We start from the raw sequence: 13,948 nt of genomic DNA, 5'->3' as shown, positions 1-13,948 counted from the left end.
TCTCTCTCTGTCCCTATTGGCTGCCTATGCTATTTAGGGTCAGCCCTTCCCCCAGGAAGTGGCTGAGCATAATCCTTTCTTGGTGTTACTGTGCTGACCACAAGCTCCTTTGCTTGTCTCTTCTTTGCCTTCCTGTGCTTAAGCTTCCTGTATCCTGAAGCCTCCTTTGTCCAGAGTCCATCCCTGTGCCGAAGCCCCTGTGCTGAAGCTTCCTTGTTCTCTTACGTGTTTGCCTTGTTTACGCTGCAGCATCTATGCTGAAGCACCCTTGCCAAAGCTCTTCCTGTTTCTGAGGACCTCCTGTGCTGGACCCCCTGCACTGCAGGATTCCTGTCCCGGAGACCTCCCCTTGCACTGCAGTGCCTATGCTGAAACCCTACACTGACGCTCTCCCTGATGCTGACCCCGGTCTGTGACCTCAACCTATGCTCCTTTTGTCACGCTTGTGCTCGCCACAAACCAAGACCGGACCGTGGTGCTGAGGTGGGGCTGTGAATACACGGACCTTAGGCCAAAAAGCCTGTTCTGGATTGCGCAGTTCATAGTCGTTCATAGCAGGTTCAGGGCTGGAGAGGCCAGGGTAATCCTTTGACACGCATGGGTCTTGGTTGGAGACAGTAGAAAAAATGTTATCCAAGCAGGGGTTCGGCAACAGGAAATCAGGTGCGCTCCACTTCAGCGTAGGAGCAGCAGCAGTGCGGGAGTGGCCTCTGTGCGAGAAGTGGGAATGGCCCATGGTACCGGTCGCAGCAAAGGGAGAAGGAGGCCGGAACAGGCACACCTCCGGGCAGCGTTGGCGAACCAACGCTTCAGCACGGAAGTCCAAAACAGGCCTCTGCGAGGCGAGAGCAGCAGACCTTGGACTCAGTAAGCAGACCTCTGCTATGGGAAAAGGCAGCAGGTCACAGGAACAGGGATCAGGAACAAGAATACAGGAACAGGGCGGCCAAACAGGTAGCTTGTGGCAAACACAGTAACATCCTAAGTGAAAGGACTATGCTCGGCACTGAGGCAGTGTGAGAGCACAGTATAAGAAGGCCAGCGGGCTAATCCCAGGAGAGAGGTGTGAGGGCATTCCTCCATTGAGAGCACCGAGGCAGGGCGACAGTAATTGTGAGGGGAGGTTATCTGGAAACAGCACAGTTCTGTAAAGAAAGGGTTTCCACCAAACCCAGAAACAAATTCCTTACAGTAAACCCCCCCCCCTCCCCTTTCAGGTGAGAACTCTGGGCGAACAGGACCACTCATAGATCTGGGAGACATATCATTGTCCCTGAACTGTCTTGGCGAGGTGTAGATTCATAATCCCACAAATCATTGGCAAGCGCCATCTTTAGATCAGAGAGCAGTAGCACTGCAATTCTTGGTATATGGAAAGCAACACAAAATGTCTTGGAAATCCAGAGCTGTGGAAAAGCAGGTGATTCCCGAACAGGGAAGTCCAAAGTACACCAGCCAGGTGCCCGGTCCCTAGTAATAGTCCGAGTGTATAGGACAAAAACACTGATTGTTGGTCGGATATAGCAGAGAGGCCTTCTGGACAGGCAATGTTTTTGCTGGAATCGGTACGTAGAAGCTTGAGAGAATCTTTTGCTCCCCAGGAATTCCGGACCGTTGTTAGTAAGGGTATAGGGCTGGAGGGTTCACTGCAAGATATTGACGCAACCCCTTTGGTACAGTCCAGGCCTGTTCCCCCAAAGAAGTCAAAAGTGGAGGTTATAGTATTTTAAGTAGTTTCCTGCCGTGGCACTGGCAAACGATAGGTCAGCATTCCTGGGCATCTGAAGTCTACGAAGCATCCGGTCCGAAGTCTGGACATCCGGAAAGGGAGCAGTAGGCACCAAAGAACAAGCAGAGAAAAGCATGCCCGTATTCACCATGGGAGGACAAGAAACAGGAACGGACACCACAGGGGTGAAACAGTCAAATAGGGGTGTTTCAATCTTTGGCGAGGGCAACATGAAATCCAGAGGAAACACCTCAGCCACCACACGGGGCCCTGCGGGCATAGGATCTGCTAGCAAAGTGAGAAAGCTTGGATCCATACAGACTTTATCCGGTACAGCAGGAAGCAAGGTGAGCAGTAAACCTGATTTAGAAACAGAAGTCTTGTATTTAGAACTGGGTATTTCAAGCACAGAGGAAGGATCGGGAGAACATGAACTTGACTGAGGAGTGGAAGTCCCAGAGTCAGAGGCTTCACGCGATACTGTTGGGGAGACAGTATCAGATATCACTATTTCGAACACAGGGTCCTTGAAAGCAGTAGATACATTAGGTACTAGCGAAACCTCACTGGAAGGTAAGCCTGAGTTTGCAGCTGAAGTAGAGTGATCTGTAGTAGGTACCCCAAATATTGTGGAAAAATCAGAGAAGTGTAACTCGGTTTTGAACCCTGGGTCCTTTGAATCTGTAGGATAAACAGTCACTACAGAAGATTCCAAGAGAGATAACCCTTAGTTGGTTGTAGCAGCCATGTAGTCTGTAGCGGATACCTCGAATACTGTGGGAAAAACAGCGAGAGAGTATTATCTGAGGAGTCGGAATGCCAGACTCTAAGGCTAAGCGTGGAGTAATAGGGAAGTTAGGAAGAAAAAAGTGTTCTCAGCAGTGAGGAGCTTAAAGTCATTCTTGGTTATCACTTAAGCTGTGGGAAAATCAGTGGAGAAACAGTTTGTTCCTGAACCAAAGGATTGAACAGCAACAGTGGTTATACTAAGTACAGCACCGGAGTCCGAGGAAGGTATACTGGACACTGCCGAGAGTACTTGAGGAGTCAGACTGGGTGTTTCCATGGGGTCCAAGGACATTGTGCTTGTCTCTGAAATGGGTGGTTGGGAAATAGCAGAAACCGGACCGAACACTTCAATTACATTCTAAGAGAAAGAACTATGCTCGGCACTGAGGACGTGTGAGAGCCGAGTATAAGAAGGCCAGTGAGAGAGGTGTGAGGGCATTCCTCCAATGAGAGAGCACCAAGGCAGGGCGACACTAATTGCCAGCACAGGTGGATGTGAGGGGAGGTTGTCTGGAAACAGCACAGTTCTGTAAGGAAAGGGTTTCCACCAAACCCAGGAACGGATTCCTTACACCTATGCCGCCTGCCCTAACCCCGGCCTGGATATATATTGTTAACCCTGACTTCTCCAATCCTGACCCGGCTACGTTTGACCACGGAATTCGCACTCCGGACCCGTCTTTATGGTCTAAGGTTTGTGTATAACCATCCCCACCTCAGCCCTGCAGTCCAGTCCTGGTTTGTGGCGAGCACAAACCTGACAGTCTACTACTTTTCATAATACACTTGTATGTTTCCCTGAAGATCCTGGCAGACTTACATGGTCACTCTACCTTATAATTTCAATGCTATTTTTTCTGGTGTCCTTTGCAAGAATTGTGGCAGGGTGAGCGTGCACTTTCAGAGAGAGGTATGTGGGTCTGAATACCAGAATCCTTGTTTAAATGAAATAATATCTGGAGGCTGAAAAAAAAGAGGAAGCTCTGAAGAAGTAAACGTGGAAGCAGACTTGTGAGAGACGAAATGTGACCACTAAGTTTAGAGTTGTGTATCTGAGGCCCTGAATTTTGTCAGCCTCCAGATTGTGCTACTAGCTAAGATTGTGCTACTGGCTAGAGCCACAAACAAGTGATCTAAACATCCGGGCCTTAGAGCCAGGATTTACAAGCATAAAGGCCCTTCTCAAAGTCAAACACAATGTCCATAAAAAGCTTTGTCACATTGGACCTTCTATAGGAGAATCGCAACTCTCTAAACATTGAATAAAAGTCTGAGGCAAGAAGACTTCCATTTTACCCAACCAACAGTGGTGTGAATATTTATGGTATCCTTTGTGTGGTTATTAGACACTTTGGGGCCTATTCACTAAACTTTGATAAGTTCAGTGCATTGCTGAACGAGTTTGCATTTTTGTTTGAGTCTATAGATGTAAGGCTGCCTGTCTATATGCCAGGGGTCCCAAACGCGCACCAAGATGCCTGTCAAGCATTTGTGGGTGGCCGTGACTAGCCATTTCATAGATCAGGGGTCGCAAACATGTTGATCGTGAGCTACGAGTAGCTTGCCGGCTTCCAGTGAGTAGCTTGCCGCTGTGCCGCAGTTTCCTTCTGCTCCGGACGTCGGGCACAACTTCCGCATCTGTGACACTGGAGGCCACCCCCAAGGTAATTGTGTGTTTGTATGTTAATTGGTTGCTGCCTGCTACTCTCCTGGACTCTCAAGTGTGCGCCTTGGACACAAAAAGGTTGGGACCACATGTGTAGTGAGTAAAAAAATAGGGTAAATGCTGCACACCATAAAATGAGGGGGGGAAAATCTGATACTAATATCTGTGGTCCTGGTTCCACGGACTGCCTGCCAATAATCCAGAATGAATCAAAACTAATGCAGCTGAAACATAGCACTATGGATTTTCATCAAGCTAAATGTATTGTGCCAAAACGAAACACATTGTTTCTGCCTCTAACTGGCCTTTCACTTGATAAAAGCCAGTTCGAGGCCGAAACATTGTGTTTCCTTATGGCACAATAAATGTTACTTGATGAAAATCTGTAATGCTCTGATTCATCTACATTAGTTTGGACCCCAAGTGTAGGACATTCAAGTACCAGCAAACGTGGCAGGCACCAGAATGTGTCATATGGCCTGTCACAAGAGACCAGAACTTATCACTGTGACCAGACAGGACAAAGCAGTTCAATAAATGTTTATATTCCAGCCAGAGCCAGCAACCTCAAAACATAAAACATAATTGAGCTATTCTCACTAAAACAGGGGCATACGGAAGGGATCTGAGCTGGCTAGGTGCTGAGCACCACATTGAAGGCTTACCCGGGACTTGCTTCCACTCTCTGTTGAGGCAAATATCGTCTAGACTTCTCTGGTACAATTTGCAGCAGAGACCTTTCAAAAGTAATGCTTAATAGTCCTGCTCTCCACTTCTTCTCTGTCAAGATACAGTTCATAGTACAAAAGTTCTTTTGAATGTCCCACAGGGTTAGACTTCCAGGCTCATGTCTGGGTGTCTCCAGCACAGTCTTGGAGCTCACCGCTTAGTTCACTTTGACGGCAAGATCAGAGTGAACTATGGAATGCTGATTGGGTTCCCCTTTCATAGATTCCCTGCTTCCATAGGAAATCATGGTAGAATTGCAGGTGACCAATCAGTAGGTGAGGGTTCATCTGTAATTGGTCAATCAGATGAGGTGGGGCTAAGAGATGTAAGGGCCTGTGGAGGGAAATACAAACGAGTCAATGGGAGCAGCACCTATCAGTGTGGACTCAGCAATGGCTTCCCCCAGCTGGCTGGAATGATTTTACCCCCTTGGCTGGCACCACTCTGGCTGGGGAGGTAAAAAAATGCTCCACTTTTATGGTGGATGCCCCCCCCCCCCCAGTCAGATGTCCGCCAATTGCCACTCTCCTTTCTTTCTACACTTCACCTGCTCCTCCAGTCACAGCAGCAGCCATTTTCCCCAAACATGTGGTCTGCACAAAGGGTTTCTCATCCCCACATGCCCAGACTTTGGATATGCTTAACTGTTGCATAAAGTAAAGAAAAAAAAAAACATTTCTACACTTGCAGTTGAATAAAGAGTATATTTTACATAGGATGCATAGGCTACCGGGCTTTTAAATACAGGGTAGCTAACGTGTCTGATGGTTAGATGAGCCCCAGGTAAGGACGAGCCCCAGGTATTAACCTTTATTATACTTGTGTGTGTGTATTATAGTACAGTATATGCAAGTGATACAATGCTAGGTAAAAAAAACATCTCTAAATCCTCTCATTGAAGCCTTTGCTGTGTGTATTATAATATATGCAAGTGATACAATGCTAGGTAAAAACTATCTTTGAATCCTGTTTCATCCTACCCTTAATTAAATTAAGCATTGAAACCTAGACAGGGAACACCCTGTGTAGAAAACCTTCTGTTTGAATGTGCCTCAGATGTGCTAATTAAGCAGACAAAAGTTTAAAAGGAAGTTCAGAAGAAGTGGACACCCCCAACTGGCCCTGATTCCTGCATTTGAATTACGCTGGAAAGGAGGATATCATCTATACCAGACTGCATCATTACTGCTGTGATGCTGCCTTTACCATTTATATTTGCTGTGTGTTCACTTCTTCTCAAATTATGCACTTCTTTTTACCAGCCTCAGTATGTCTCTAACTCCATTCATATATCTCCATCTCTCCTTCCTTTACCACTTCTCTGTTCACATGAACTCCTTTCTTACCTGCGTCCTCTGACACCACACAGCTATATCCCCTGCACTAAAAAACACCCCTACAAATCATCCTCACACATCCTCTTTCTATCCATGCTTCTCCTCCTTGCTTCTGGGGATATCTCTCCCAATCCTGGTCCCTGCCTTATTCCTACATGCTCTCGTCCTCGCCTGCCAATTACAACCTCTACTCCTTCTGGTGTGAACCCCTCCAACCTCACACCCATCCCCTGCCACCCTCCCTCCTCTCTCCCTTTCTCCTGTGCCCTTTGGAATGCTCGCTCCCTTACTCACAAGTGCCTCTCTGTGCATGACTTCTTTCTCTCTCACTCTGCTCCTATTTGCTATAACTGAGACCTGGCTCACTCAGTCTGACACTGCTCTGGAAGCTGCGCTCTCCTATGGTGGCCTTTCTTTCTCCCACACTCCGTGTCCTGACGGCAGGGGTGGAGGCGTGGGAATCCGGCTCTCTTTCTGCCGTTACCGAACCATTCCTATTCCTCCATCTCTTGCTTTTCCCTCCTTTGAGGCTCACACTGTCCAGATCTTCTCTCCCTGTCCATGTGGTGGTCATTTATCGCCGACCTACCTCTTCTCACCCCCCTTCTGCCTTTCTCACTTTGAATCCTGGCTCTCTTTCTCTCCTCAGACTCCCCCGTTCTTCTCCTTGGGGACTTCAATTGTCATATTGATGGCCCCTCTCTCCCTTGGACATCCCACTTTCTCTCTCTAACCTCTTCTTTTGGCCTTCAACAGTGGTCTGCAGCCAGCACCCACAAGGATGGCCATTACTTAGACCTGGTTTTCACTAAAAACGTCTCTCCGATTTCTCCATTTCCTCTTTTCCTCTCTCTGACCATCACCTCATCTCATTCTATCTCGCTTCTCCCTTTCTCCACCTCCATCTAACCCCCGGTTGTGCAGAAACCTGCGCTCTATTCACTTTCCTGACTTTGAATCCACGTTACGCTCCACTCTCAGCTCTGCTACAGACCCTGACAACCTGGTCAGGAACTACAACTCTGCCTTGTCCTCCTCTCTTGATCTTCTTGCCCCGCTTTCTCTCTGCCGCCCTCGCCCTTCTAACCCTAGACCCTGGCTAAATTCCCACATGCTGCGTTCCTCTGAACGCCTCTGGAGGAAATCGCATACTCTCGCAGACTTCCTTCACTACAAATTTATGCTATCCTGTTTCAACTCTGCCCTCTCGCAAGCTAAACATGTCTACTTTTCTTTTTTTTTTGTAACTTAGATTTTATTGCATTTTTCCAAACAAGTGATACAGAATACAGTATACATTACATTCATTTTTAGTGTTAATCTCCGCTATAGACAGTACCGTATGTCAGCTCGTGAGACATATCCCGGTTTTTCGGGCCCTACTCGACCGGATTGTTTTGGGTGGACTAGCAATAAAGATAATAACATAATTCACATAGTACGATTAATTCAAATTGACAAACACAAAATCAATAAAGAAAAAAAAAAAAAATTTAAAAAAATAAGGAGGTGGGTAGGAAGGGAGTAAGGGGTGGCGCGGCCGGAAGAGGAGCATCGACTCGTGCTTGGTCTCTTCACCGATCCTAGTAAGGTTCTTTGTGGGTTGCGTCCTCTCCAGTTTAACACCTCTGTAGGTGTTCTGTCTATTTGTCTGTATAGTCGTCGTGAGCTGAGTTTTCGCTCCTAAAGGAGAACGCACCTGCATCTATCACAGCCAGATTGTGTTCCTCTCAACCCCGGATATCCATCTGCGCCAGCCAAGGCGCCCATACTTTGAGATAATTGGTGCCAGTGTCGTTAACTAGACTCGTCAACTTTTCCATCTGGCAGATAAACCACAATCGATTTTGAATCTTTGGGATACTTGGAATTTTGGGGCGTTTCCATAGTGCTGCGATCTCGCTCCGTGTGGCTATTGCAAAATGTGCTATTAGTTTATTGTTTGCTTTGGACAGGCCCGTTAGTGGTCTATTCAAGAGGAATAGCCATGGGTCTGGGGGAATAGTGAGGTCGAAGACCCTCTATCCAATGTCTAATTTCTTCCCATAGTGGGGAGATCCGCGGGCAAGACCACAGCATATGTAACAGATCGGCCGATCCTCCGCACTGCCGGGGGCATAGTGAGGAGGATCCAGGCACGAACTTGGCTAATTTCATTGGGGTGAGGTACCACCGCATTAGGACCTTATATGCGTTCTCCTTTAGTGCGGTACATATGGAGCTTTTTGCCGTGGCCAGATATATAGCGTTCCACTCGTCGTCTTCTAATGTCTCTCCCAGGTCTCTTTCCCATTGGGTTCTAAATGACGGTGGCTGCTGTCTAGAGCTCGCAGAATCAACTACTTCCTTGTACAATTGTGATGTGAGTCCCTTTGTGTCGGTCTCTGCCAGACAGAGCTTTTCGAATGACGTCAGGGGGGGGTATGGGGCAAATTTGTTATAAAATGCTCGGAGCTGGAGGTACCTAAAAAATTCTGAGTGGGGTATATCTTTTTCTTCTCTGACGTGATCAAACGTTTTAATCTTGCTATTGTAACCCTCCAGATCTTTAATTCGTATATAACTTTTTGTTTCCAAATTGATGCATCTCCCTCCAGAAGGCCAGGAGCGAACTTGGGATTGTTCCAAATTGGGGACATCAAAGATTTACTCGTTGTGAGAGAGTATTTAGTCTTATTAGCCTCCCAGATAGACAACGAGTTGGTCATTGAGGAAAGTGGCATGTCAGCAGATCGTCATGCTGTTTTAGGTAGCCAAATCAAGTTGCGTATTTTTAAAGGAGCGCAGGCAGCACTCTCTAATTCCACCCACCATTTTAAATGTGGACTGGATTGCCATTGAACAATTTGGCTTAATTGAGCCGCTTTGTAATATGAGAGCAGGCAGGGTACCGCTAGGCCCCCCGCTAGGACAGATCTTTTCATATTTAATTTGTTGACTCTCGGTTTTTTCCCTCCCCAGATAAATTTAGAGATTGCAGACTGAAGTGAGAGCAAATCCTTCAGTCTGAGTGGCACTGGTAACGTCTGGAAAAGGTATAGGATACGAGGGAGTAGGTTCATTTTGACGCTATGTATCCTACCTATCCAGGATATTCGTATAGAGGACCATTTATGGAGGTAAGCTATCAACGTCCGAATTAGGTTGGGGTAATTTGCATTGTAGATGTCTTTTGTGTTCTTGGCTATGTGGACTCCTAGATATTTTATGTATTTCTGTTGCCAGTGGAAGTTAAAATTCAGTTGCAATAACTTCTCTACGTGTCTAGGGAGATTGATGTTGAGGGCTTCAGATTTAGCTTGATTTATTTTAAATCCCGAAATGCTCGAGAATCTGTCCAATAAATCCAATAGGTTTGGCAAGGAGGTGAGGGGCTTTGAGATAATTAGTAGGATATCATCTACGTACAGGGCCGCTTTATGTGTTTGAGAATATACGTTTAACCCTGAGATATCCGGGTTGCCTCTAATTTGCGCCGCCAGTGGTTCTATACATAGAGCGAACAGGAAAGGGGATAATGGGCATCCCTGTCTCGTGCCACTCTTAATTTGAAAGGGGAGAGATGAAAAGCCCTGGTGTATTACCCTGGCGGTAGGTCCTGAGTACAGCGAGAGAATCACTCTACTCACCTGATCCCCAAAGCCAAATGCCGCAAGCGTCTCCTTCAGGTAAGGCCAGTCTATCCTATCAAAAGCTTTTTCTGCATCCAGACTTAACAACATACAGGCATACCCCGGTTTAAGGACACTCACTTTAAGTACACTCGCGAGTAAGGACATATCGCCCAATAGGCAAACAGCAGCTCACGCATGCGCCTGGCAGCACGTCCTGCACAGCAATACCGGCTCCCTACCTGTACCGAAGCTGTGCGCAAGCGGGGAGACTATAGAGCCTGTTACAAATGTGTTATTTACATCAGTTATGCACGTATATGATGATTGCAGTACAGTACATCCATCGATAAGTGGGAAAAAGGGAGTGCTTCACTTTAAGTACATTTTCACTTTACATACATGCTCCGGTCCCATTGCGTACGTTAATGCGGGGTATGCCTGTACTTTGTGTGTTATTTTTAGTGGCCAATTCTACCAGATCAATAAATCGCCGGGTATTGTCCGCTGCCTGTCTGCCTTTAATGAATCCGACCTGATCTGGGTGTATAAGTCTGGGTAGGATTAGACATAATCTATTGGCCAATAGTTTAGCGTATATTTTAATATCAGTATTGATTAGGGATATGGGCCTATAACTTTTGAAGTCCAGCGGATCTTTACCTGGTTTATGGATTAATGATATAGACGCCTGTAACATCTCTCTGAGGATGGGGGCTCCTGCTAATATTGCATTGAACACGTGGAGCAACCTAGGGGCTAGTACTTTGGCAAATTTCTTATAGTATAGCCCCGAGAAGCCATCAGGCCCTGGGGCTTTTGAGGGTTTGAGTTCCTTAATGGCTTGTGACACCTCCTCTATAGAGAAATCAGCGCCCATGGCCTCTCTCTCTGCCTCTGTCAATCTCCCTAGTTTTGAGCTGGCTAAGAAATCTCTCAGCTTCTCGCTCGTTTTAGCGTTATGTGCCACTTTCTCTCCATTATATAGTGTTTCATAGAACAAACCAAATTCTTCTACTATTTTCTTAGGGTTGGCCGTGGGGGTGCCTGATTTTAAGCGTATAGCTTGGATATTAAACTTCACTTGTCTGTCTCTTAACGCTCGAGCCAGCATAGTATCCGGCCTGTTCGCTTTTTCGTAAAATTTCCTCTTAGACCAACTCAGCGCGTTATCTGCCCTGGAGGTCAACAACATGTTTAGTTCAATTTTGGTATCTTTCAATTCTTGTAGGGTTACTCTTATGGAGAGATGTAAGGGAATGTAATCTCGATTGAAGCTTCATAATTTTTGAGTCCCTTTCCCGTTTTCTCCTAGCTGTGGTGCTAATTAGTATGCCCCTCAGCGTCGCTTTGTGAGCCTCCCATAATACAAACTGGGAATCTACAGAGCCTGTGTTTGTGTGGAAGAATTGAACTATTTCTTCCTTTATTGTCTCATAAATCTCAGGGATTTTTAGGATTGATTCGTTGAGCTTCCAGTTCGCTCCTGGTCTGCCTGTTCGGATGTGCTCGCACCTTAGCTCTATCGGTGCATGGTCAGACCATGAAATATCATTGATCCCAGCTCGGGAGACCAGAGGAACCAGTTGGCAAGAGACGAAAAAGTAATCAATTCTGCTGTAGGAGCCGTGTGGGTGGGAATAGAACGTATAGTCCCTATCAGTCGGGTGTAGTTCTCTCCATATGTCAGTCAGTTGGTTGTCTTTGAGGCCCTTGCGTAAAGAGGTCCCCACTTTTTTATGTACTGTGCCCGTATTCCCTGATCTGTCTAGGATTGGTTGCATGACCATGTTGATATCCCCTGCGAGTATTACGCCGCCCCTTGCGACGGTGCGTAGAGTCCGAAAAAAGTCTTCAAAGAAGACTGCGTCCTGCTCGCAGGGGGCATAGATTGTGGCTATTGTGATGCATTGCTCCCGTATCGTGCCCACTAGTATAAAAAAGCGTCCCTCTGTGTCTCTTTTAATAGTTTGGGCTACAAATGGGATTTTATTATGGAACAAGATGACCACTCCACGTTTTTTAACCGGTGCGGTGGAAAGGTAGAACTGGGCATAGTCTTTGTCTAGGAATTTAGGCGCGTTGGTCTTGCTAAAATGAGTCTCCTGTAACATTAGGACATCTGCGTGTTTTCGTTTATAGTCAGCGAAAGCTATTTTTCTCTTGGTTGGGCTATTAAAGCCCTTAACGTTATGTGATATAAGGGTTAACGCCATCACTTAATGTGTGAGAAGTGTAACAAGCTAACGTTTGATGACTCACCCTGTCCACTTTGTCCCTTGTTCAACTGGCGGACGTTTTTGGTGTTACCATCCGGCAAAGTTCTTGTGTTCCGTCTAGGTCGGCATCCTCCCCGGCCGGGTGGGGAAAGGATTGGGAGAGGTAGGGAGGGAGGAGACAGTACAAGGGAAAACACATAAGGGGTAAAGCAAAATTGGAAACATAAGTTAATCCGCTTTGTAATAATGAAAAAAAATAAAAGAAAAACCAGAGCTCCCCTCAGGGTCCCCCGAGTGGGAATCTGACGCCCAATGGGCAGGTCGGTATGCCTGATCTTCCAAAACGGCCGGCTTTCCCTTCCCAGGACCGACCCCCCTGGGACTTGTTTGAGGTCCTAATTCGTCAGGGACCTATATGAGGAACACATGTACGACATCGTTGGTGAATCCCACCGGCGCAAAACTGATAACTAACTTAACCTTAAACTGTAGCGTGATTTTTAACTTTATAACGACTTACAGCAGTACCTAAGTTATAGTGAGTGCATATCCATATATATACATGCATATACCCAGCAGTTGAATGAACACAATTATTTAATGATTTAATGAACATATTTAACCTATTTAACCCATGAACCTTATATAACACTAGCTGAGAGACCCGGCGTTGCCCGTGATGTAAATGCGTAATGGGTCGTATTATTTATAAATCGTGGAACAATAGGTGAGTATTTGTTGTAAAGGTTTCATAATAATGTTGAAAAGATGGAAGAAAATGTAATACGATGTTGTATAAAAATGGTTTATTGTAAACACACCACAGTACAATGTATATTTTGGTGACATAAGTGATGTGAAAATGTGAGGCGTGTGTCTTCCTAGGGTGTGAGGCGGCGGATGGGTGTTCAGTACGGGTGGCGCGTGGGTAGTGAGTGCTGGCTGTGGGTTGGGGTCCTGCTAGGGTGTGAGGCGGCGGGTGTGTGGCGAGTGCGGGTGACAGCTGGTCAGTGATATTGTTGCGTAGGGGCAGGATGCGGCAGGTGTGTGTCGAGTGTGTGGGTTGTCTGTTGAATGCGTGCGGCGGGTGGGGGGAGGTGGGAGGTGGTGTGAAGGGGGAGGAGGTGGGAAGGGGAAGGGGGGGGGAGGCGGTGGGAAGGGGGGGAGGCGGTGGGAAGGGGGGGGAGGCGGTGGGAAGGGGGGGGGGAGGCGGTGGGAAGGGGGGGGGAGGCGGTGGGAAGGGGGGGGGAGGCGGTGGGAAGGGTGGGGAGGCGGTGGGAAGGGTGGGGAGGCGGTGGGAAGGAGGGGGGAGGCGGTGGGAAGGGGGGGGGAGGCGGTGGGAAGGGGGGGGAGGCGGTGGGAAGGGGGGGGAGGCGGTGGGAAGGAGAGGGGAGGCGGTGGGAAGGAGGGGGGAGGCGGTGGGAAGGGGGGGGGAGGCGGTGGGAAGGGGGGGAGGCGGTGGGAAGGGGAGGTGGGAAGGGGAGGTGAAGGGGGGTGGAGGGGAGGTGAAGGGGGGTGGAGGGGAGGTGGAGGGGAGCTGAAGGGGGTGTGGAGGGGAGCTGAAGGGGGTGTGGAGGAGAGGTGAAGGTGGTGTGGAGGGGAGGTGAAGAGGGGGGGGTGGCGGGGAGGTGAAGGGGGGGGGGTGGCGGGGAGGTGAAGGGGGGGGTGGCGGGGAGGTGAAGGGGGGGGTGGCGGGGAGGTGAAGGGGGGGTGGTGGCGGGGAGGTGAAGGGGGGGGTGGCGGGGAGGTGAAGGGGGGGGTGGCAGGGAGGTGAAGGGGGGGAGGTGAAGGGGGTGTGGAGTGGAGGTGAAGGGGGGGTGGAGTGGAGGTGAAGGGTAGGTGAGGGGGGGTGGAGGGGAGGTGAAGGG

At 48.1% G+C, this 13,948-nt stretch overlaps 1 long non-coding RNA gene across 1 annotated transcript; it reads right to left on the bottom strand.

The window, feature by feature from the left end:
• Positions 1-4,537: 4,537 nt before the first annotated feature.
• Positions 4,538-12,482, bottom strand: LOC142473656 (uncharacterized). The gene is made up of 3 exons (XR_012790101.1): positions 12,124-12,482; positions 7,590-7,656; positions 4,538-5,246 (listed from the first exon to the last, which is right to left on the bottom strand). It is a non-coding gene; the product is annotated as an uncharacterized LOC142473656 (long non-coding RNA).
• Between the last annotated feature and the right edge of the window lie 1,466 nt (positions 12,483-13,948).

The sequence above is a fragment of the Ascaphus truei genome (assembly GCF_040206685.1).
Source record: "Ascaphus truei isolate aAscTru1 chromosome 12 unlocalized genomic scaffold, aAscTru1.hap1 SUPER_12_unloc_3, whole genome shotgun sequence".
NCBI classification, from domain to species: domain Eukaryota; kingdom Metazoa; phylum Chordata; class Amphibia; order Anura; family Ascaphidae; genus Ascaphus; species Ascaphus truei.
The sequence above is the reverse complement of the archived record's forward strand: the minus strand, read 5'-3'. Positions and strand labels throughout refer to the sequence as shown.